Source organism: Manis pentadactyla, chromosome 11, assembly GCF_030020395.1.
Source record: "Manis pentadactyla isolate mManPen7 chromosome 11, mManPen7.hap1, whole genome shotgun sequence".
Taxonomy (NCBI): Eukaryota; Metazoa; Chordata; class Mammalia; order Pholidota; family Manidae; genus Manis; species Manis pentadactyla.
The window spans coordinates 12,338,910-12,361,242 of NC_080029.1; the positions used below are offsets into that span (position 1 = coordinate 12,338,910).

Consider the following 22,333-nt stretch of genomic DNA (forward strand, 5'->3'; position numbering starts at 1 on the left):
GAAAATGAAAACTATTATTATTCCAAACATTGTTGAATGGGAGAGGGAAGTAATTTATTCCCAGAAATGTAAAATGGTTTGATTGAGGCATTTTTTTATTTCTCAACATTTTAAAAATGGCTTTGCGTGTTTGGGTGGGGGGAGTATGTGGGTGTGTGTGCATGCGTGGTTGTTTGGGGGGGGTGTTGCTTATCTCCCCTTGTCTGCTTTTCTATGGAGGTTGTATTCACTGTGTTCTCGGTCTAGTTATTGTTATCAATCAGGCACGTGGTATGAGATGGACAGGGGTGATGAGTTTGTCAGGCTGCCAAACAAGTTCATGTTTTGCAGGAAACGCCAAATTGTTTCCTGAGGGTATGTTTTTTCAGGAATGGAAGGGTATGCTTCACTGGTCTCCCAGACCCTGTCCTGTCCCTCGAGTGCTGTCACCTCACAGGGTAATACAATAGCTCTTTAAACACCAGTGCGTGGGGCTGCTGTCCAGTTGTGCTGGAAGTGTGTGTGCATTGTTGTTTTCTTCTGGTGAGTGAAGCCCACATCAAATAGGAAATGGATTGCAGACCATTTCCCACATTTCCTCAAGAAATACCTCATCACCAGTCCTCTCGTAAACTGGAAGGATAGGGGAAGCTAGTGAAAGGCAGGGAGCATGGGAAAAGAAGGAATGTCAGAAAAAATAGGATGAAAAGGGTTTTGAGACCCCCCCCACCAATGCTTCTAGTTCCTGTAAACATCAATGCATACTTCAAGCTGACAAATTAAGATGCAATTGTCCTAAAAATATGTCTTTGGATATTTGGATATTTGGTTCCTCTGCCAACCCCGTTTACTCATGGATTCTCCTTATAGACTTGGAGCAGATTTAAAGAGAGGGGAAGAAAGTCTTGGCAACCTAAACAACCTGGGGATTTTGCTGCGTGTATGAGTTTTCCTAAAACTCAGATGAAAGCAAAAATCCCACTTGATAGGCTTCAAATTTTATTTCAAACAGTGATTTTGAGTTGCATTTGTAAACAACCGTTCATGTTCAGAGTAGCCTTCTGAAGAGTTTTTTAAAAATAAATCTTTCTTTCCTCTGCTTGTACAAATAAATTTAACATTTAACCAAAAGAATAGAAAATGTCAGAATTTTACTGAGATTGCGTAGCTGAATCCTCTCATTTACCATTGGCCGAACTGGTGCCCCCTAGTGACTTGGGAGGGGAACCCTGGGCACTGCTCTGAACTCTGGGACCAAGATGGGGTAAAACACAGAAATGCTGGCAGGTTCCCTCATCCTGGCACCTCCTTCATCCCATCCCAGAAAATCATGGTTGGAAGGTATGTCAGGTTGCTATGTAACAAATGGTCCCCAAAACCATGACATAAAATGACAATCATCTATTATTTCTCACTTGCTGGTCAGCTGGGATGAGCTCATCTAATCTGGGTTTATGTGGGACAATTCTGCTCTATGTCCCTCATCCTCATCGGACCAACTGGCTGGCCCGGGCAAAATCTCCTCATGGCACTGGCAGAAGGACCAGAGGGCAAGCAGAATCATATGAGGTCTAAACTCAGAACCTTAGCACTGTTCCTTCCATCTCATTCTATTGGCCAAAGCAAGTCAAATGGCTGGACCCATAATTAAGTGGCAGGGAAATATAGTCTACTCCTTGAGTGGAAGTAATTCAAAGTCTTTGCAAAGGGTATGGATCCAATGAGGGATGAAGAACTGAGGCAAATACTGTAATTTACCACAGAGAAGAAGGCCTACCACTAGGATTGTACCCTTGGTGAGCGGAACCACATAGCTTATCTGCAACTGTGATAGGTCAGTCAGTTCTGTGGCATTTGTGGTGGCTATAATGATTTGATGCTATTAATAACTCAATATTCCTCCTAACTCTTCTAACTTTGGTTCCATATCTCTCCCCAGGCAACCTTCTGATTATCATTTAGCTTCCTGTATGGCTGTTTCTACAGGGTGCAGTGTTTTGATCATAAGATATAAATGTCTGGGACCTACACTAATTTTATTTCTCATGCTTAGACAGATTCTATTAATATTAATAGACCCTGTTGTCTACATCACTCTCTAGTGAGCCTGACTGAATCTTCTTCTTCAACAGAGTTTGACTTAGTCTGCTACAGGGGAGAAAAAGCAAATTTCTAAGCTTGAACAGCTGAGAGTCAGTTTCCATACTATGCTAAATTCACACTACAAAGCCAATGGGAAACTAGCCACATTCTCTCAGGGAGACTTCTACCAAGGTATAATTTTTACCCAGATTTCTATAATTCCTATATACACATCTGGTACTTCTCCTTTCATAGTGCAAGGGAAGAGAGGCACAATCCACATAAGGTTCCTGTTGGGCAGCCAAGTCCATGCATAGCAAGTCAGAGCGCTTCAATAAGACCAACAGAACCACTAGAATATTACTGATAGGGTAAGATCTTACAGAACTGTGGGAGAATTGGGAAAGGAAAGGTCTGAAAGTGGGATTGAAGGATCAGAGAAAAGTCACTAACCAGCCTCCGTGAAGACCTAATGCAGGCGAACTTGTGGGGTCAGAAATTGCAATGCATCTAGGAAGCCAGGTACATCTAGTTGCTTGAAAATGATCCATAAGGAGAGCTGTGGAAAAGTCTATGGACAGCTGTCACTCCTGTTTATCTTCATCCAAGTTTTGGATGTGGGCCGGGGCGTCTGGTAGTCAGCAGGACAGAGTTAGGAAGAAGAGCTAGGCATACAGGGCAAGGGCAAGCTAGAACGTGCCAGCATCTCTGTGTTTGTCTGCCACTGTAACTGTGAGGCTCTTCAGAGTAATGACTCTGATTCACTTCTGCCTTCCAGATCTTGTCCAAATAACTCTTTTTGGTCAATCTAACATAAAAACCATATAGGGAAAGAAATTTTGGGAAATTTAGTTCTGGCTTAAGTTAACACAGTTTAAACCATTGTACATGGAGCCCAGAAAAACACAGAGTCATTTTCTTCAGGTTTGAATAATTTCTTCCACCAATACAGTGTTCACAGGAAGTGGAGATTTGGATGTTTTTTTGCTTTTTACAATGAATCTGGGAGCCTGTGCTTGGAATCCTGGGGCACTTCCACATGATGTGCTCCATGTGTCTCTCATCCTCTTTGGACCAGTTTCCCAGCCTAGGTGAGTTGTTTCTGTGGTTGATAGAAAACCCTCTTTTGTTTCTTTTTTCCTGAATCTTCTCTCTTCCTTCCTCTTTTATTACTTTTCTTTCATCCCACTGGGGCTCTTTCCTCCATCCCTAGGGACTGAATGTTTTTCATTTAGGCCTCCATGATACTGTCGGTCTTTAGATGCTATGAAGTTTCACTGATTAATGGGGCTTGGAGGAGGAGGATGGGCTTTGTGGTTTTGGGGTGAGGGCATGGAGAAAAGACACAGTTATCATGATTAGGTCTCATGGTGAAGCATCTATGACCAGCCATTTTCCCACTGTTACCTTAGCTTTAGTGGGTACCAGTCATCCAGGAAAGAAGATGAGAGAAGGAAAAGAAAAAACTCATCCAATCACAAATATTCCTTAACTTATTCAGTATGTGTTGTGTCAATTGATACACAAACTCAAGGACTTCCGAACCTATCTTCTCACTCTTATTTTCTATCTCTCCTCAGTCTATCCCCTACTTTGAGTGACACTGGACCTCCGGAAGCTCGCTCAGGGAAATCCTTCAAAGTGCATGAGAGACGGTCAAGGGCTGGTAAATATGGTGTGATGGTGATCTGTGCTGGCTTTCAGGACAAGATGTCAGCACTCTGACCAGGTAGCCGCCTGAGAGAGGGACCAAAGAGATGTGTATCTATATAGATTTTTCTTTATCCACTTGGGACAAATTTAAGGTCTCTAAGGCATTAATACCCTCTTTGATAAATTTCCACGTCCCATGTCTCTCATGCAATGTTTAGAGCAGCAGACATTTTCTAGTGTTTTAAGTAATCTATATGTCATTATTTATGACAGTTTTAATCATAAAGTAAAGCTAGCTGCTGGGGGAAAAAAAATTCCTAAATATTAGTCATTCACCCAATAAAGTTTATTTTTCACTCACATCACAATCTAATCAAGATTAGTGGGTTAATAGTTGAGGAGAACTTTGTTCCATGAAGTCAAACAGAGACCTGGACTTTTTCTACCTGGTCACGTTTTCAGTTTCAGTGGTTCAAGGTGGCCAAGGAATGGGAAGAGAGAGAGAATAGGGGGAAGGCTCACCAGTTTTTGATTGGACCCAGAAGTGAAACTCTACCTCTGCTCAAATTCTACTGGTAAGAACTGGTCACATGGCCTTACCTACATGTAAGGGGAATGGTCAAAGTAGTTTAACTTTGTGATCAGGAAAAGGACTAGAGGTTGGGTGAGCATCCATGACTCTGCTGATATGTCACTTTCTCTCTGAATCCGTGTTTAGGATTGTACCTGGTATACTGTAGGCACTCAAAAATGTTTGTTGAGCAAGTAAATGAATGAATGAGTGACTTTTGTTGTTATGTTTTTCTGAGGCAGAAAAGGGGAAGGAAATAATTTTGGGGGAAGCAGAAACCTGCATCTCCTATTGTATTCATATGACCACTTACACTTATGAAATTATTTCACAAGCATTCTTGGAATTCATTTTCTTTTATTTTTTTTCATTCATTCAACCAATACCTGAGTATACTCCTATGTGTCAGGTACTATGCTGTGTGCTCAGGAAACAGATGGACACCATAATTCCTGTCCATTAGGAACTCTCACAAAATGAGTTTAGTAGGGCGAGGGAAAAGAAGCCAATAATTACAGTTATAGTGTAGGTGCCATGTTACAGATATGGATGGATGGAGGTGGTAATGTTCAGGAGGGGCGCCCAATTCACTTTGGGATAGGTGTTGTGGGATTTCATCTTCTAGAGGAGGTGATACTTCATCCAAATGAAATGAATCTGCCAGTTGATGCCCCAAAAATAGACATAAGGGGAACGGTAGTGCAGTTTGGCAATTTAGGGAATTACAATTAATTCAGAAGGTCATGATGAGGGTGGTGGGAGGGAAGGTTGGCAAAGTAGGGCTGGAATGAGTCATAAAGCACTTAACAAATGTGGCTAAATGAAGGAAGAATGCAAAGGGATTATGACAGGGATTAAGTGGTTTGTTTCTAATAGAATGAAAGAATGAATACAAACAGTGAAATCTTATCCACATCAACCCAAATGTATTTTTCTCTTCAGCTCTGCCTCAAATAATATGACATTAAACATTAATGTTTAACATTAAAAAACAAACAACAAACAAACAAACACCCACTCAGAATGTTGCAACAATTGTTCATTTTATGAGAACAGGTTAAACACAAGGACACAGAGAAGGCATACAATATCCTCCATTCATGTTCATGTAGCCTTGCCTCTGAAAGTGAAACAGGAAGGAAGCCCATTTCAAGGAAAACAAAAGAAGTGGTTTCACTGTTTTCAAAGAACTAGATATCTGTCAACAGAGTGGTTTCTTCTAAGAAAGGTTTTTAGATGGAAGGTGAAAGAAAACTAAGAACAATTCAGGGAGCTTTTGCTCTTGGACTTTCTACATCAGAGAGGAGGTTGATAAGGTTGTTGGGTTAGGGAACCAGGTACTCCGTAAAGGTACTCAATAAGTATTAGTGAGCATTCAATGCATTCACTCATTCTTTGTCCATTCAGCACTCTTGAGTGACACTGTTGTGCATTGCACTATGATGTCAGGTGCTGGAGAGGAGTGAAAGACAGGTATAGGTCCTTGCCCTTGAGAACTAACCCATGGATCCAGAGGTTTCTAACCAAGGATGTGCTCTCCTTAAAGATATGTGTGTGTGTATATATATATATATATAATGTAACGTATCTTTAAAAAGCCTTGGAGCCCGAAGTCCAGAGTCAATCTTGACTCTATAGTTGGGCAACCACTGTTTGACCCTCAATATTTTCAACTATAAATTGAGGATAATAACAATTACATCACAATTACAGGGATTAAATGAGATGACTCATGTGAAAGCTTTGTGTAAATAGTACAGAACTTTGCAAACATTTGTAATAGAGGGACACATTATTGAAGGTGAATGTACTGGGACTTTAAAGCAGTGTTCATCAGTGTGTGTTGAAACATTAATGGCCCTGGATGTTAACACGTAATCTCAAAAAGAGTTTTGTGGTCTGTAGGGGAGGCAAAACTTTACCTCTACCTTCTTAGGGTTTCTGGCTGGGATTGAGAATTAAACGGACATAGATTAACAGGAGAGTGAAGCATACAGATTTTCATGTGTGCACAGGAGCCCCCATAGGAAAATGGACAACAAAGTGGTTAGAGCCTAACACTTTCTTACTAATTTGGACAAAGAGTAATAAATAGTGAAAAGGGTTCAAGACAAAGGGGCTTGAGCTAGGCTGGTTAATGGTGAAATGACTAGGAAGAAAAGGGTTAAACAAGGTTTGTTTATATACATTTCCTTTGTCCTCTACTCCCTGTCTCTGGTGATAATGTTTCTTCCTGGTTTAGGAGGATATCTTTTATTTGGGAGTTCCATCTCCTGCTTTTAGGTTGAAAAAGGAAGTGCCCTAATCGTTCTTTGTTGTTTTTCAAGTGCCTTTAATTCAAAATCATCTTTGTGCCAAAGTGGTCTATTTGGGGTGGCATATTCTGGCGTTGTTTAGGTCAAATAAATTTGGGAAATACATTCTGATATAAAGTAAAACACGGTTCTTAAGTCGGCTGTTGTGAATCTCAAAAAAGAGTATACAGTGTGTCTTTCCCCAGATTAATTTGACCTTGGGATCCATTCCCCTGTATCCACCCCAACTCCGGCATCTCTAGGACCTCGAGAACCCACTCTGGGGAAAGATGGCTCTCTGCGAAGAGAAGTATTACCCTTATTTCAATTAATAATCCATCAGCCTCTCAAAAGCTGAGCTATTCACCAACAGATAATCTAGAAATTCGTTCAACAACTTTTCAAGTAGTGTTGAGATTCCCACCATGGGAGGCATTAAAAGAAAAGCGCCAACCAACTGCTTGCCAAAGTGCTACAGGGAATTCCAGCATAGAACGGCGGACACAGCATTGTAGTGGAAAACTTTAGGATTCCTTCCGATGTACCTACTGCTAGCAGGGTATAGCCCATGTACAGCCGTAAAATTGGAGATATGGGCTGATTCTCAAAGACTATAATTAGGATGTAAAGTTAAATGACAATGCAGGCAACCAAGACAAGTTTCTTCTGTTTCCAAGAAAAGGTGCAGCAATATCTCTTGCAAGAAAGACTGCTCCTTCATTCCCTATTCAAAGAGGTTCATCAGGCCAATAGCTTTCTCTCCATACGCCTTCTACTTTTTAACCTCCCTTCTGATCTCTCAACACACTCCAAGTTCTGCCTGGCTGCACGCTCGACTTCCACAGCGACCAGCTGAATGCAAAGACTTGGAAAGGCAAGGAGGCGAGTGGAGGGCGCAGGCGCAGCGCGCTCAGGTACGCGAGCGGACGGCCCCGCCCACCGCGGCCCTCGGCGCGCACCTCCCGAGGGGCGGGGCAGATGTGCGGCGGGACGGACCTGGGGAGCGGGCGGGACGGACCTGGGGAGCGGGCGGGACGGACCTGGGGAGCGGGCAGGGCGGGCCTGGGGAGGTGGTGGGACTTCGAGGCGCGGCCGCGCACGACGGCAGAGCGCCCACTGCATGGAGCAGGTAACTGGCCGCGGGGTGCCGTCTCAGCGGTGTGGGGCCGGGGCGCCCTGCAAGTCGTGCGCGGAGACCCCGCGCAGGACCGCGGGGCCCGGAGGGCGCCGGCGGGGTCAGGTTCGCAGCCGGGAGACGGGCCTCCCGGGGCCCCTGCGCTGCCGTCCCGCGTCGGGCTCGCGGGGTTTGCGTGTGGGACGGGAGAGCGCCCCCGGCTTCCGCAGAGCAGCCCCCTCGCCGCCAGCCTCGCGGCGCTGGATGTGGAGCAACTGTTCCGCGTGTGTGGGTATTTTTTGTTGTTGTATCCTTTAACTTTTATTACAACTGTCGGGGGCACGGGGGCTATTCCCAGTCCCCTCGGCGTCGCCCGCTCCCGGGAGGTCCGAAGGAAGGAGGTAGGTTAGGGCCCCCGGACAGCCACTATCACCGTGGTTCGCTCTGTGGGGCGGGGTGGGCGCTGGGGCGACGCCGGCCCCCGCCCTGCACGGGTTCGCGGGGCCGCTGCGTGGGACCCGCGGCCCCGTCCCCTGTCCTGGGCGCGCGCTTGCGACGACCGGCGCTGGCGGGCTTTGGGACAAGAGGGAAGCCACTTCCTTTAATTGGAGAGTCTGATGAGAACAGGTTAGCGTCGTGTTTTTATCTGTGACGTTCCGGAAAATGAGAAGCAGCGAAAGGGATGTTAAAATATCACCTAACTGTGGTTTTTGCAAAACACTATCTGTCCAGCTAGTTTTTTGTTTGCTTGCTTGTGTGGTTTTCTTTAAATAAAGCAAATTATTTCTGATGAGTTGAGGTATATTGCACACAGATGGACGTCCAGGTATAGGTATGATAGGTGCCAAGCCAGAAACATGGCTGAATATTCCTTTAGAATATTTAAAGTATAACGTGTAAAAGGATTGCTTTTGTATTTAAAGTATTCTGATTCCCACTGCAAGTAGGCACTTAGTCAAGTTCTGTTTTTCCTGATCAGTACTGTAAAAAAACTGTAAAATATTGAGAGTTAACACCCCCTGTTTACCAGTAATACTTTAATATGTAACTTTATCATGGTTAAAAGTGGCTTTTTTCTGGAAGGAAATGTTAATACTGCTTGCCTTTTGAGTGCTGGGATTCAAGATTTGCTCTTTATCTCTTTTGTATATTGCATGTTTTGCTAATGATTATGAGTTGCCTTCATAACTGGAGGAAAAACATTTCAAAAAAATTTGCTCTTTTTTTTAACCCTTCAAGAAAAAAGTTTTTAAAGTATCTCTTGTGTTTTATTGGATCCACTTGAATTACAAATGTGTATTCACGAATGAAACTAACAAATTGAGAGACTAATTCAAGTTGGGAGAAGAGTTTGAGATTCTTGTAGGACATCTGGCAAGAGCTGTCTGGTTGGCAGTGAGGTATATTGGTGTAGGGATTTTCTGAAATCAGGATCAGAGTTGTAGATGTTGGAAGTATCCATGCATTTGTGGTAGGTAGTCCTGGGAGAGTGGAAGAAATCATTTAAGTAAATGGAGTAAGAAGAGAGGAAGACTAGCCCTGGGAAACACCCCTGTTTAAGTGAAGGGAGAGAGCCATGGAGATTGAGGTAAGACAGGAAGACTGTAGTAGGTAGTGGTGTCAGAGAAGTCACGAGAGGAAGCATTTTTAATGAGAGTAATCTATGAGAGAGTCAGTGAATCAGAAGGATCTGGAAGGTAGCAGCTGGTTTAAGTGCCTATTGGCTTTGGTAGTTTGGAGGGGGTCAGCAAACGTAATTTAAGTAGAATGATAAGGATGGAAGCCAAATTTGAAGGAGTTTGAGGAGCAAATAGAGGATGAAGAGATAAAGATAGTGTAAGATCCTTATTCTGAGAAAACAAAGATCAGAAGTGACAGGGTGGTAGAGTTTACAGTCAGATTGTAAAGAATGTGACACTGGAATACCTTTATGTGACAGTGCGTCTCACAGCTTTGTTCCTCTCTCATGGTTAAGTAGCAGAAGTGAGAGCACTTGGCTGAGCATATTGAATAGAACTATTTATAAGAAAGTATTTCATCTACCCCCCATTCAAATTATGAACACTTTTTTTAGTGGTACTTTGCTTTGTTCAGTTGAGGTTTTACCAGTGTTAAGAGTCACACTTTAACAAACTGTTGGATTGTATTTCATTTGAGTTTCAGCACTTTGATACGCCCAACTTTCTTTTAAGTCATGTGATTATTTCATGTACAACTCAGTGACTCTTATAAAAATCTTACATGGAAACCAGATATTTTGACTAAATCAGAATCCATGGTGCATACATCAGTCAGGGCCTTTGCTTCAATTATTATACATTAAAGGGAAAAATGCTCTTTGATGAAAAGTTCTTTATAGTGAGTTTCACTTCCATCTTCACTGAAAATTAAATGTTTTGTTGTTCAGACAAGCAGTTGTATATGCATTTTCCTTGGGAATATGAAAAGAATGGTTAAAATGAAAAAAGGCCAACAATCATCCTATTGATGAGTATGTGGAGCACCTGGAACTCTCATGCTCTGCTCATGAAAGTGTAAATTAGTGCTAACATTTTGGAAAAAACTTCCTGCGAGTATCTGCAAAGTGAAACGTATCCGTAATCTATGCCCAAACTCTACCTGAAAAAATTTTAGGAAATGCAAACTAGCCTAAAGTGACAGAAAACAGGTTAAGGATGGAAATAGAGAAAGGAAGGAGGGATGGATCAAAAACGGAATGAGGAAACTTCTGGGAATAATGGATGTAGTCGCTTTCTTGATTGTGAAGATGCTTTCACCAGGGTATACCTGTGTCTGACTAATGTAATTGTACATTTTAAATATGTGCAGTTTACTGTAAGTTAGTACCTCAATAAAGCTGTTAAAAAAGTAAATAAAAATAGCAGAAGAAAGCCCACATTTAAGTATATTTTTTCCTATACTGTAGTTATATCTGGGTGATGGGATTATTGATCATTTTTATTTCCTTAATGGAGTTTTCTGTATTTTCCACTTTTTCCTCCACAACCAGAATACAAGTAAACTCCTGTGCCCATATCATGCTATAGAAATGATACAAAATCAGTATTTTTGAAGTCCTGATTGCTTCTTTTTCCCTTGTTGTGTCTTTCTCTTTCCACCCTCCTTGATTTTCTGTATAGTTTTATTATATGTATGTATTTATAAAATATTGTTTAATTTTGTCTATTCCATGACTTTTTTGGCACATTATATTTATGAGACATCTGTGTTGATGTGTTTTAGTTCAGTTTTTATTGCTGTATGATATTTATTGTATGACTTTACCACTGTTTATCCATCTTCCTGTTAATAGATATTTGGAGGTGTTTCAGTCTTCTTATTAATTTAATTTTTACTTTTTGCCATTAAAACTTTTGTCATGACCATTCTAATCCATGTCTCTTTGTGTCTACGTGCAAGAATTTCCTAGGGTTTTCTGTGTAGGAGTAGAGTTGTGGATCTTCAGTTTTGCTAGATAATATTGAATTATTTCTAAAGTGGTACCAGTTTATACTCTCATAAGCAGTGTGTGAAGTGTTTGATTTGTTCTCTCTCTCAACAACATTTGAGACATTTGTACAGCATCTTTAATTATTTGAATTTTTTCTTTTCAACAATCTGATGGGTTAAAAAATGGTACTCCACTGGGGGTTTAGTTTATGTTTCCTTAATTACTGATAATGTTGAAACTTTCATGTATCCTTTTCTATAGAATGTGTCTTTTACCTTTTTTAAAAGTATTTTTGTCTTTTAAAAATGGATTTTTAGAAGGTTTGTTTATATATATGTTATGTTCTGGGTAATAATCCCATGTCAGTTATGCATGGGGCAAATAAGTTTTTTCCAGTAAGTAGCTTGTCTTTTACTTTCTTTATAGTGGTTTTTGATGGATACGTTCTTTAGCTTAATATAGTTGAATGTATCAACTTTTACCTTGTGGTTTGTGCTTTTGTCATCTTGTTTAACAAATCTTTCCCTGAGATCCTATAGTCTGATATTTTCTTCTAAAAGGTTTCAAATGTTGCCTTTCACATTTATGTTCTTAATCTGTGTGAAATTGAAATTGATTTTTGTGCGGTGTGAAGTAGGAGTTGTTTCATTTTTTTTTTCTATGTGGGTAATCGGTTTTTCTTACGGGTAATCAGAATATTAAATATTCTGCTTTTCCTCCCAGTAACTTGTAAGTATCGTATGTTAAGTTTCCAAATATGTCTACCTATGTTTCTCGGCTATTCTTTCCTTGGCCTCTTTGTGTATCCTTGCTGCCATCTTATTTACTTTAGTTGTATAATGAGCCTCGATACCTAAGAGAATAAGTTACCCACCCATGCTTCTAAAACTGGACTCCCTTTCAAATTAATGTTTAATTTTTTCCTAAAGTAAACTTTTCATTGTGGTATATGTTATTTAAATCCTAAATATGTAGTCACCCAAGGTCGCAAGTAATACTGAAGCTACTTTAATGTAGACTCGATCAGCCTATCTTTAGTTTTTGCAAATCCTGTCCTAACTCACTTGGGCTAATTTTAACTTGAGAAGTAAATACAGAATTTTCATTTATGGAATATAGTTATTTAGAAAAGCCTTCACACTGAAAATAGCTAAGAATGCTGTGTTAAAATTTTTTTTAAGTTCTGAGGAATTAATATTCCAAAATCGAAGAGAAAGCTGAAAGCTGAGAGACTAAAGGAGCCCATATGTCCTTTTCGCTCTGAGGATATTTGCTGCTAAATTGCAGAACTTGGTTGGATTTGAATAAGAACTTGGTGGATTTGTTGGATGGGAGGCATTCAAGGTTCATTCAGCATAAGCTAACAAGAGGTTCTCTGCCCATAATTCTGGGATTCCCAAGTTTTTGATGTCATGAAAAGGATGAAAACTCATTCTGTCTCCTTCAAGGATTTGTAAGGAAAGATGTCTTGATGCTAAGTAGAACAGGGAAAAAAACCTGTCCTTGGGAAGTCGTAACCACCAGACCGTGGGGGACATTCATGACACTTTGGTGGTGTAAAATATTTCAAGATGTGGATTTTTTTAATCCTTTTTTTTCCTTTAGATATAACTCACATACCATAAAATTCACTCTTTTAATGTGTACAATTCAGTGATTTTTCATATATTCACAGAATTGTGCAACCATTGTCATTATCTAATTCTACAACATTTTTATCACCCCCTCCCCCCGAAAGAAACCTTGTACCTGTTAGCCATCATTCCTCATTTCTCCCTTTTCCCCAACCCCTGGCAATCACAATCTACTTTCTGTCCATATGGATTTGTTCATGTATTTGTTTATTCATATTGTATGAATGAAAGCATACAATATGTGTTCTGTCTCTTGCTTCTTTTACTTAGCATAATGTTTTCAAGGCTTATTCATGTTGTAGCATGAATCAGTACTTCATTCCTTTTAATAGCTGAATAGTATTCCATAGTATAGATATACCAGTTTCATTTTTCCATTCATTAGTTGATGGACATTTGAGTTGTATCCACTTTTTTGCTGTTACAAATAATGCTATGAACATTTGTGTACAAGTTTTGTGTGGAAATGTTTTCCATTTTCATAGTTATATTTACCTTTGAGTAGAACTCCTGGGTCATAAAGTAGTTTTGTGTTTAAGTTTTTGAGAAACTGCCAAACTGTTTTCCAAAGCAGCTGTACCATTTTTCATTCCTACCAATGATGTATGAGGGTTCCAGTTTCTCTGTGTCTTTGCTAACACTTATTTTGCCTTTTATCATTGCCATCCTAGCATGTGTGAAGTGGTATCTTGTGATTTTGATATGCATTTCCCTAGAAAATTATAATTTTAAGCACCTTTCATGTTTTATTGGCCATTTCTCTATTCTTTGGAGAAATGTTTATTCACATTCTTTTCCCAGTTTTAAATTAGGTTATATATCAAAGTATGAATTTAAATTGATATGGTAAACAAATGCAAATATTCTCTGTAGAAATATATTTCATATTTGGCTTAAAAACGTCCTACTATTAAAGTTAAAAGGCCAATGAGTAATTTGTCAAAGATAACCAGGTTCACAAGGCAATAAGAAAACCTAGGCAAAAATCAGCAGAGACAATAGATTATTAGAAGTAAACTTACAAAAGCTTGTATTTTGGAATTACCAGTCATATATAATTATAATAAATATGATTGGCTATATTTAAATTAAAGACAAGCTTGACAATATATGTAGGGAGCAGGAGTCTTATAAGTGACAGAGATAGCTGGTTGGAAAAAAGAACTTAATATAATTTCTATTAGTGAGAAATACAGTAATACAAACTTAAAATTCATTTGTTGAGTTAAACCACAGATTAGGCAATTAGCAGACCCCAAGAGACAATTAAACTGGAGTATAGATCTGAATAAATAACTCAGAATATAGCTCAAAGAAACTGAAATGGAAACTATAAAAAAGATTGAGACATGGAAATTAGAATGATCAGAATGATAAGTTACAGTGAGAAAGTCTAATAAATTGACTGCTTTAAATAAAAGAAATAGGGAACAGGCAAAATCAATATTTAAAGAGATAATAAGAATTTTTCATTACTAGAAAATCTAGTACTAGTGGAAGGATATTAATAACAGATTGGTTAGTCCTTTATTGCTAAATAGTATCCCATTGTATAGATATAGCACAATTATTTATTCATCTGTTGATAGACATTTGATGGTTTCCAGTTTTTGGCTATTTCAATTAGAGCTGCTGTGAACACCTGTGTACAAGTCTTTGTATGGACATATGATTTATATTTCTCTTATTTTTTCTTGAGGAAACATAGGAATGTAATGTCCTGATCATATTGTAGCTATATGTTTAACTTCAGAAACTGCTAAACGATTTTATATTCCCACCTGTTGAATATGAGAGTTCCGATTGTTCCACATGCTTAAAAACTCTTGAAATGCCCAGTCTTTGCAATTTTATCCTTTCTAGTAAGAGTGTAGTGTCTTCCCGTCATAGTTTTAATTTGCATTTCCCAAATGACCAACAGTGTAAAACGTGTTTTCTGTTTTTTTGGCCACTTGTATATTTCTTTGGAGAAATGTCTGTTCAGATCCTTTGCCTATTTTAAAAATTGTGCTTTTTTCTTTTTGAGTTGTAATAGTTTTTTACATAATCTGAATCTAAGCCTTATTGGATTTATGGTTTGCAAGTATTTTCTCCCATTCTCTGCCTTTTCACTTTCTTAATGGTGTCTTTTGAAGCACAAAGTTTTTAATTTTGACTAAGTCTAATATATCAATTTTTAAAAATTGTGTTTTTGGTGTCATATCTAAGAAATCATTGCTTAACCATGCAAAGAATTCTTTCTGTGGTTTCTTCTGGGAATTTTACAGTTTTAACTCTTACGTGTTTGTGATCAATTTTGAGTTAGTTTTTTTTTTTTCATTTGGGTTTTGACAAATGCATGAACCTAAACATTATCCTCCTGCCCTTCCCCAGTCAACCCCTGTCTCTGTCTCCTGGGCAAACACTGTTCTGGGTTTTTTTTTTCCTATCATAGCTTTAATTTGCCTGTCTAGAATTTCATATAATGGATTCAGACAGATATACTCTTTTGTGTAAGACTGCTTACTCTGAAGACTTTTTAGATTCATCAGCATTGTTGCATGTGTCTATAGTTCATTCCATTATAATGAATGTATCAGTTTCTCCATTTTCCTATTGAAGTTCGTGTTGGCTGTTAACAGCTTTTGGCTATTATGAATAAAGCTGCTAAAACCCATTCTGGTACAAGTCTTTTTGTAGACCTTTGATTTTGTTTGTCATGGATAAATGCTTGGGACTAGGACTGAAACTAGGAAAAGATAAATCTAGGGAGCCATGAGTATATTTTATTTAATTTTAATTGAAATATAGTGATATGCAATATTATATTGGTTCCAGGTATACAACATAGTGATTCAACAACTATATACATTACTAAATGCTCACCATGTTAAGTGTAGCTGCTGTCAACATACAAAAATGCCACAATACTATTGACAATATTTCCTATTCTGCATTTTCATCCCAATGACTAATGTATTTTATAATTGGATGTTTGTACTTCTTAATCTAATTCACCTATTTCTCCTATCCTCCTAGCCTTTCTCCTACATCAACCTCCAGTTGTTTATGAGTCTATTCCTGGCTTTTTTTGTTGTTCATTTGTTTTGTTTTTTAGATTCCACATGTAAGTGAAATCGTATGGTAGTTCTCTTTCTCTGACTTACTGACTTAGCATAATACCATCTCAGTCCATCAATGTCTTTGCAGATGGCAAGATTCTTTTGTGGCTGAGTAATATTCCATTATTTGTATAAATGATATATTATTTATCCATTCATCTATCAGTGGACATTTAGGTTGCTTCCATATCTTGGCTGTTGTAAATAATGCTGCAATAAACATAGGAGTCATACGTCTTTTTGGATTAATGATTTTATTTTCAGGTAAATTCCTGTAAGTGGAATTGCTGGGTCATATGGAATTTCTATTTTTAATTTTTTAAGAAACTTATGTGCCGTTTTCTATGGTGGCTTCACCAATGTACAATCCCACCAGTAATATGAGGGTTCCCTTTTCTCTACATCCTTGATAATACTTGTTATTTCTTGTGCTGTTGATATTAGCCATTCTGACTGGTGTGAGGTGATATCTCATTGTGGTTTTGATTTGCATTTCCCTTATGATTAGTGACATTGATTATTTTATCATGGACATCTGTGTATCTTCTTACTGAAATCTTCTTTAATATCTTTTAATAATGTTTTATAGTTTTCAGTGGACAGGTTTTTATGCTTCTTTTGTTAAGATATTCCTAAGTATTTTAGGGTTTTTTTTTTGGCTATTATGAATGGAATGGATTTCTTAATTTCATTTTTAGACTGCTCATTGTTAGTGTGTAGAAATGCAACTGATTTTTGTATATTGACCTTATATCCTGCAACCATACTCAACTTGTTCATTACTTCTAGTAATTTTTTAGTGGATTCTGTTGGCTATTTTTATTTACAAGACCATCCCTTGGTGTCTGTACGTAAGAGTTTTACTTCTCCATTTACAATATGGATGTCTTTTATATCTTTCTAGCCTAATTGCCCTGGCTAGAATCTCCAGTACATTGTTGAGTAGAAGTGGTGAGAGTTGACATTCTTTTACCTGGGCTTGTAGAAAAAGTGTTCAGTCTTTTAGCATTTCTGTGATGTTAGCTGTAGGTTTTTCATAGATACTCTCTATTATGTTAAGAAAATTTTCTTCTATTCCTCCTTTGCTCAGCTTTTTTTAAAATCATGAATGAGTGTTGAATTTTCCTTTTTTTTGTATTTATTGAGATGATCATGTAGCGTTTGTCTCATTCTATGATGTATTGCATGAATTGATTTTCAGATATTAAACTAACCTTGCAATCTTGGGATAAGTCTCATCTGGTTATGATGTATAATTCTTTTTGTATGTTGTTGGACTCGGTTTTGTAGTTTGTTGAGGATTTTTGGGTAGTTTTGAGGGCTATTCATCCTTTTACCTTATTTTGTATCTTTATAGTTAAGGTGTGTTTCTTGTAAGCATTACAAACTTGGGTCATGCTTTTTTAGCCAATTCAACAATCTTTGCCTTTTAATTGGCAGATATAGAGTATTTATGCTTAATTTATTATTGATATAGTTAGGTTTAAATAGATAATTTTGATGTTTTCTATTCATGCCATCTATTCTTCATCCACCTTTTCTGCTTTCTTTATATTAATAGAGTTTTTTTATTTTTGATGTGATTCCATTTGATCTCCTTTGTTGGCTTATTAGCTATACCTCTGTTTTCTGTTTCTAGTGGTTGATTTAGGGTTTATAGTACATGTCTATAACTTTGTAATCTACTTTCAAATGGCATTATACTACATCACATCTAGTGTAAGACCCTTACAACAGAATATATTTATTTCTCCCTGCTGGCTTTTCTCTTAATACTAAGCATTTTACTTCTGCATGCACTATAAACCCCACATTACTATGTTATAATTTGTCTAAGCATCTGTATAATATTTTAAGAGATTTAATAATACTAAAATCATATATATATATATGTATCTTATGTATATCATATATATAGCTCTTCATTCCTTGTGTAGATCCATGTTCCATCTGGTAGCACTCTTCTGCTGGAAGAATGTTCTTGAACACTTCCTGTGGTGTGGATTTGCTGGTTGTGCTGTCTTTTAAGTCATTTTGTCACCTCCCTTTTGTAAAGATTTTTCTCCAGGTGTAAAAATGTACGTTTACAGGTTTGGTTTTTTTTCAGTACTTTTTTTTTCTTTTTGCTGCATTATTTTCTTTCTTGCATTGTTTCCAGTGAGAACTATTCTGTTGTTATCTTTATTCCTGTGTATATAACATGACTTTTTTTCTCTAGCTGCTTTTAAAAAAAAAAGATTTCCTCTTCACAATTGATTTTTAAGCCATGTTACTATGATATACCTTGGCATACTTCATACTTCCTGTGCTTAGTGTTTCTTGTGGCTTTTAGATCTGTGGCTTGCAGTTACCAAATTTGGAAAATTTGGGTTATTATTTCTTCAAATATTTTTACTTCCTCCCCCCATCTCCTTTATGGGCTTCAATACATGTATATTGTTTTGTTTGAAATTGTCACATGGGTTACAAATGCTGTTTACATTGGTTTTTTTCCTTGTGTTTCATTTTGAATAGTTTCTCATACTGTATCTTTACATTTATTAATCTTTTCTTTTGTAATATGCAGTCTACTAATCCTATCCAGTGTATTTTCTAACTCAGACACTAATTTTCATCATTAGTAGTTGGGCTTGGGTCTTTTTCTTTTTTTTAAAATATCTTCCATATCTCTATGTAACTTTTTGAACATATAGAATCAGTTAGAACTGTTTTATTATTTCTGGGTTGGTTCCAGCTCTTTGGACATTTTTCCTCATTTGTGTTTTGTTTTTTTTTTACTTCTTTGCATGTCTGGTAATTTTTTATTTTCTGTCAGATATTGTGAATTTTACCTTGTGTACTGGATATTTATAGATTTCTATAAATATTTTTTGCTTTGGGACATAGTTAAATTTCTTAGAAATAATTTGATCCTTTTGGGTCATGCTTTTAAGATTTGTTCAGTGGAAGCAGACTACTGTTTAGGACTATTTATTCCTCACGACTGAGGCAAGATCCTTCTGAGTACTGTACCCAAAACCCTGTGAATTATGAGGTTTTTCCAGGTTGTTTGGTGGGGACAGGCACTACCTTGGTGATTGTCAGTTATGGTTTTTGTAATCTTTTCTGGTGGTCTTCCCCAGTCATGTGTATTTTCCTTGCATGCATGCTCTGACCGGTCTGCTGAATACTCGAGTGGGACCCTCTACTGATGTCTGTAGTTCTCTGTGTCTGCACCTCTCTACTCCAGTAGTTTGCCATGCCAATTCTAGCTGCCTTCTTCTTATTCATATAAACTTGTTTCCTTTTCTGCATCCATCCCCTATTGTTCCCAATTCATTTTGGGTGAATCAGCGCCATCAATTTTGAGAACCTTTTCTCCAGAAATAGTATCATTTTTAACCAGTCCTCCCACATTCCCCTCATGATTAATGTAAAGTATGTGCAAGCTGACTTGGGTCAAAAATGTGGTTTAGAGAATATGTTAGGGGTTTTTATATAAACTAGTTATTATACTTTGTTTCCTTATCTATCAACTATGTATTTGCTGAGTTCCTACTATATTTCCAACATCATACAGGGTACTGAGTGTTAAGTAGAAAGTGAATATAATATTGTTTCTGAAAAGTTTATAGTTCAGCAGGTGAGATAGGACAGGCATTATGAAATGTCAAGAAAAAAGTAAAATTAAAAAAATAAATACAGTAGATATTGGGGTGAGAGAAATTAGTGTGATGCAGATGGTCAAGGAATGCATCCTCTAAACAGGGGCTTAAAAGGGGTCTTGAAAATGTATACATTTTAAAAACAGAAATCAGTTACAAGATGTAATGGCAAAAAGATGCCATTTATGATAGCCAAACTAATTTTTCAGGCATATCTTAAGAAGAAAAGTCAGAATTTACATGAGAAAAAAACTATGAGAACTCCTAAAGATACAAACATAGAGTTAAACAAATGTTCTGGGTAGGAATATTAACATCCTAAAGATGTCAGTTTTTCCCTAAAACAATTTATAAGTTTAATATGATCCCAGTGAAAGTACCATCAGATTTTTCCTCCTGGGGCTACACAGATTATAGAGTTTGTTAAAAAGACAGATAAGCAAGAATAACTAGCAAGAACAGTAAAGACAGGAGGCTAGCCCTGCTAGATATTAAAACTTATAAGCCATTATAACTCTTAAAATGTGGTATTGGTACAGGAATAAACAGGCCAATTGAAGAGAATAAAAAATACAGAAATAAACTCCATTGCATGTAGGAATTTAGTCTGTAATAAATGTAGCATCCTAGAATCAATGGAGAAAATATATAATTTTAAATAAATGGTGTTTATAATACTGGATAGCCAATTGGGAAAAAATAGGATTGGGTTATTTTTCATACTGTATATACCAGGGTTTTAATACAGAAAATAACACCATATTAAGTATTAAAAGAAAGTACAGGTAAAATCTTATGACCTATTTATGGGGAAACCTTTATTGTGACTCTAAATCCAGAAGCAAAGAGGGAAAATGTAGATAAGTATAATTATGTGTGTGTGTGTGTGTGTGTGTATTTATATATACACATGCATTCTCTTTCTCTGCATAGCAGAAAATACCTCATTCAAAATAAAAAGATAATGACAAACTGAAAGAATGTTTGCCACTTATATTGTGGACAGTGTGTTAATCTCACATATATAAAATTTAAAAATATATATTTAGAGAATATATGAAAATTCTCTAATAAAACTGAGGCAAAGGACTAATAGCTTTATGAAAAGATGGGCAAGAGATAATGAAGGAGTTCATAGAAACAAATATAGATTAGCCTTATATGAAAAGGTGCCCAGCCTCACGTATAAGGATGCAAATTAAAACAACACAAGATACAATTTCTTTCCTATCAGATTGACAAAAGCCCAACATTTTGATGAATACTTTGTTGGTGACTGTGTTGAGAAGCCAGAGCTGGTGAATTAAATTGAGAATATGTGGATTATAACCTGCTGATGAGGAGGTACAAGCCACCCACACAGGGTCAGTAGACAGCTCCTTAGCTTCCAAGCTTCCGCTTCAGGGAAGTGAAAACTCCAGGGTCCTTTTGGTTAAGGGTGCAGTTTCACTGCACCTACACTAAGGAGGTAAAGTCACAAGATTTGTTACAGATCCCAGAAACTTGTGTGTGTGTGTGTAAGGGGGGAAAGGGTGAGAGTGGTTGGAAGTGGCTCAGTGAGCCGGGGGAAGGGCAGTCCTCTGTCCCTCTGTCCCAGGTGCTAGAGAGCTGGGTAGCAAGCATCTATTACTTATAAGATGGTTGGGGCTGAGGTCACTCACTTTTCACTGGTTTAACTCTTTAAGTCATTTTGAAAGGTGCCCCAGAAAAAGCAAAGTGGGAACTTGTGCTGGGAATCCTAAGCTCAGGTTTTTAGCTAAATGTCCAGACTCTGGGTGTGAGCAGGGTTGTCGTAATGTAAAATGTCTAGGCCTCAACTCAGAAAAATGGAAATTGTTTTTCGAAAGTGAAAAACTCAGAAAAGCAGTAGTTCTTCTCATGATGGTTACAGAAATAGGTTATCTCATACAATGCAAAATGGTACAACTTTAGAGAGGGACTGAGCAATACTAAACAAAATTATACATGTATTTACCGTTTGACCCAGTAATCCTCTCTTAAGAATCTATCTTACAGATATATGCTGGAAAATATATGAAAATATGCGTGCACAGAGTTACTGTGTCACTATTCATAATAGCGAAAGACTGGAAACAATCCAGATATTGATCTTGATTTGACGGAAGCGGTTATAAAAAATATTTGACACCATGGAGGAAATTTGAACAGTGACTGGGTAGTTGATTATCTTAAATTTTTTAGTAGTGATAATGCTATTATGGTTAATGTTTAAAAATTGAGTACCTTTTAGAAATATTTGATACTATAATCCATTACAGTTACTGGTTTTTTTTGATGCTCAAATTAATCCATCTTTAGTCATCTAACTTCAGTGCCTTTGACGTAAAGTCCTGAGTCCTCTGCCACATCTTTCAGAGATAATTAAGTGTTTATGGATGAAATGATGTGATTGGAATTTATTTTGAAATAATCCAAAGGGACAGGGTAAGTGGGGAGGTAGAGATGAACTAAGGTTGGCCTTGAGTTGATGATTGTTTAATGTGGGTGACAGGGGTTTTATTATAATATTCTTACTCTTCTTGTATACATTTAAAATTTCCCATGAAAAATGTACAGAGTTTAAGTAGGCATGAATGAAGAGAGTACATTTGGAATAAAGTCATTGAGGCCAAAGTGGGGAATTGGGCTTGAAGTTCTTACTCAATTTTATGTTTCTGGTAAACTTAAATGTTTATTTCCAGTCTTGACTTATTTGTGGTTTAGTTAGCTGGTTTCTTTGTGTGTATGTATGTGTGTGTGTGATATTGTTTATATTTTTTGTTAGTCTAATAAGCATTAAACTAAATAAT

At 37.5% G+C, this 22,333-nt stretch overlaps 1 protein-coding gene and 1 long non-coding RNA gene across 8 annotated transcripts in view; both read left to right on the plus strand.

Annotated features, from left to right (window-relative positions):
- The first annotated feature begins 1,691 nt into the window (after positions 1 to 1,691).
- Positions 1,692 to 5,070, plus strand: LOC118910801 (uncharacterized). Of its 2 annotated transcripts, XR_005024168.2 has the most exons (4): positions 1,692 to 1,775; positions 3,014 to 3,152; positions 3,642 to 3,727; positions 4,177 to 5,070. It is a non-coding gene; the product is annotated as an uncharacterized LOC118910801 (long non-coding RNA). The 2 variants fall into 2 exon arrangements; XR_005024167.2 differs by having other exon boundaries at positions 3,642 to 5,070.
- A 2,404-nt stretch (positions 5,071 to 7,474) lies between these two features.
- Positions 7,475 to 22,333, plus strand: part of TC2N (tandem C2 domains, nuclear) — a 63,923-nt gene continuing 49,064 nt past the window's right edge. Inside the window, exon 1 of one of the 6 annotated variants that reach the window (XM_036882272.2) lies at positions 7,475 to 7,493. The gene's annotated coding sequence lies outside the window, so the exon portion shown is untranslated. Of the gene's footprint in view, positions 7,494 to 7,641; positions 7,820 to 7,867; positions 7,978 to 8,073; positions 8,095 to 22,333 lie in introns of those variants that run through there. The other 5 variants (XM_036882269.2, XM_036882270.2, XM_057488206.1 and 2 more) reach the window with 5 other exon arrangements.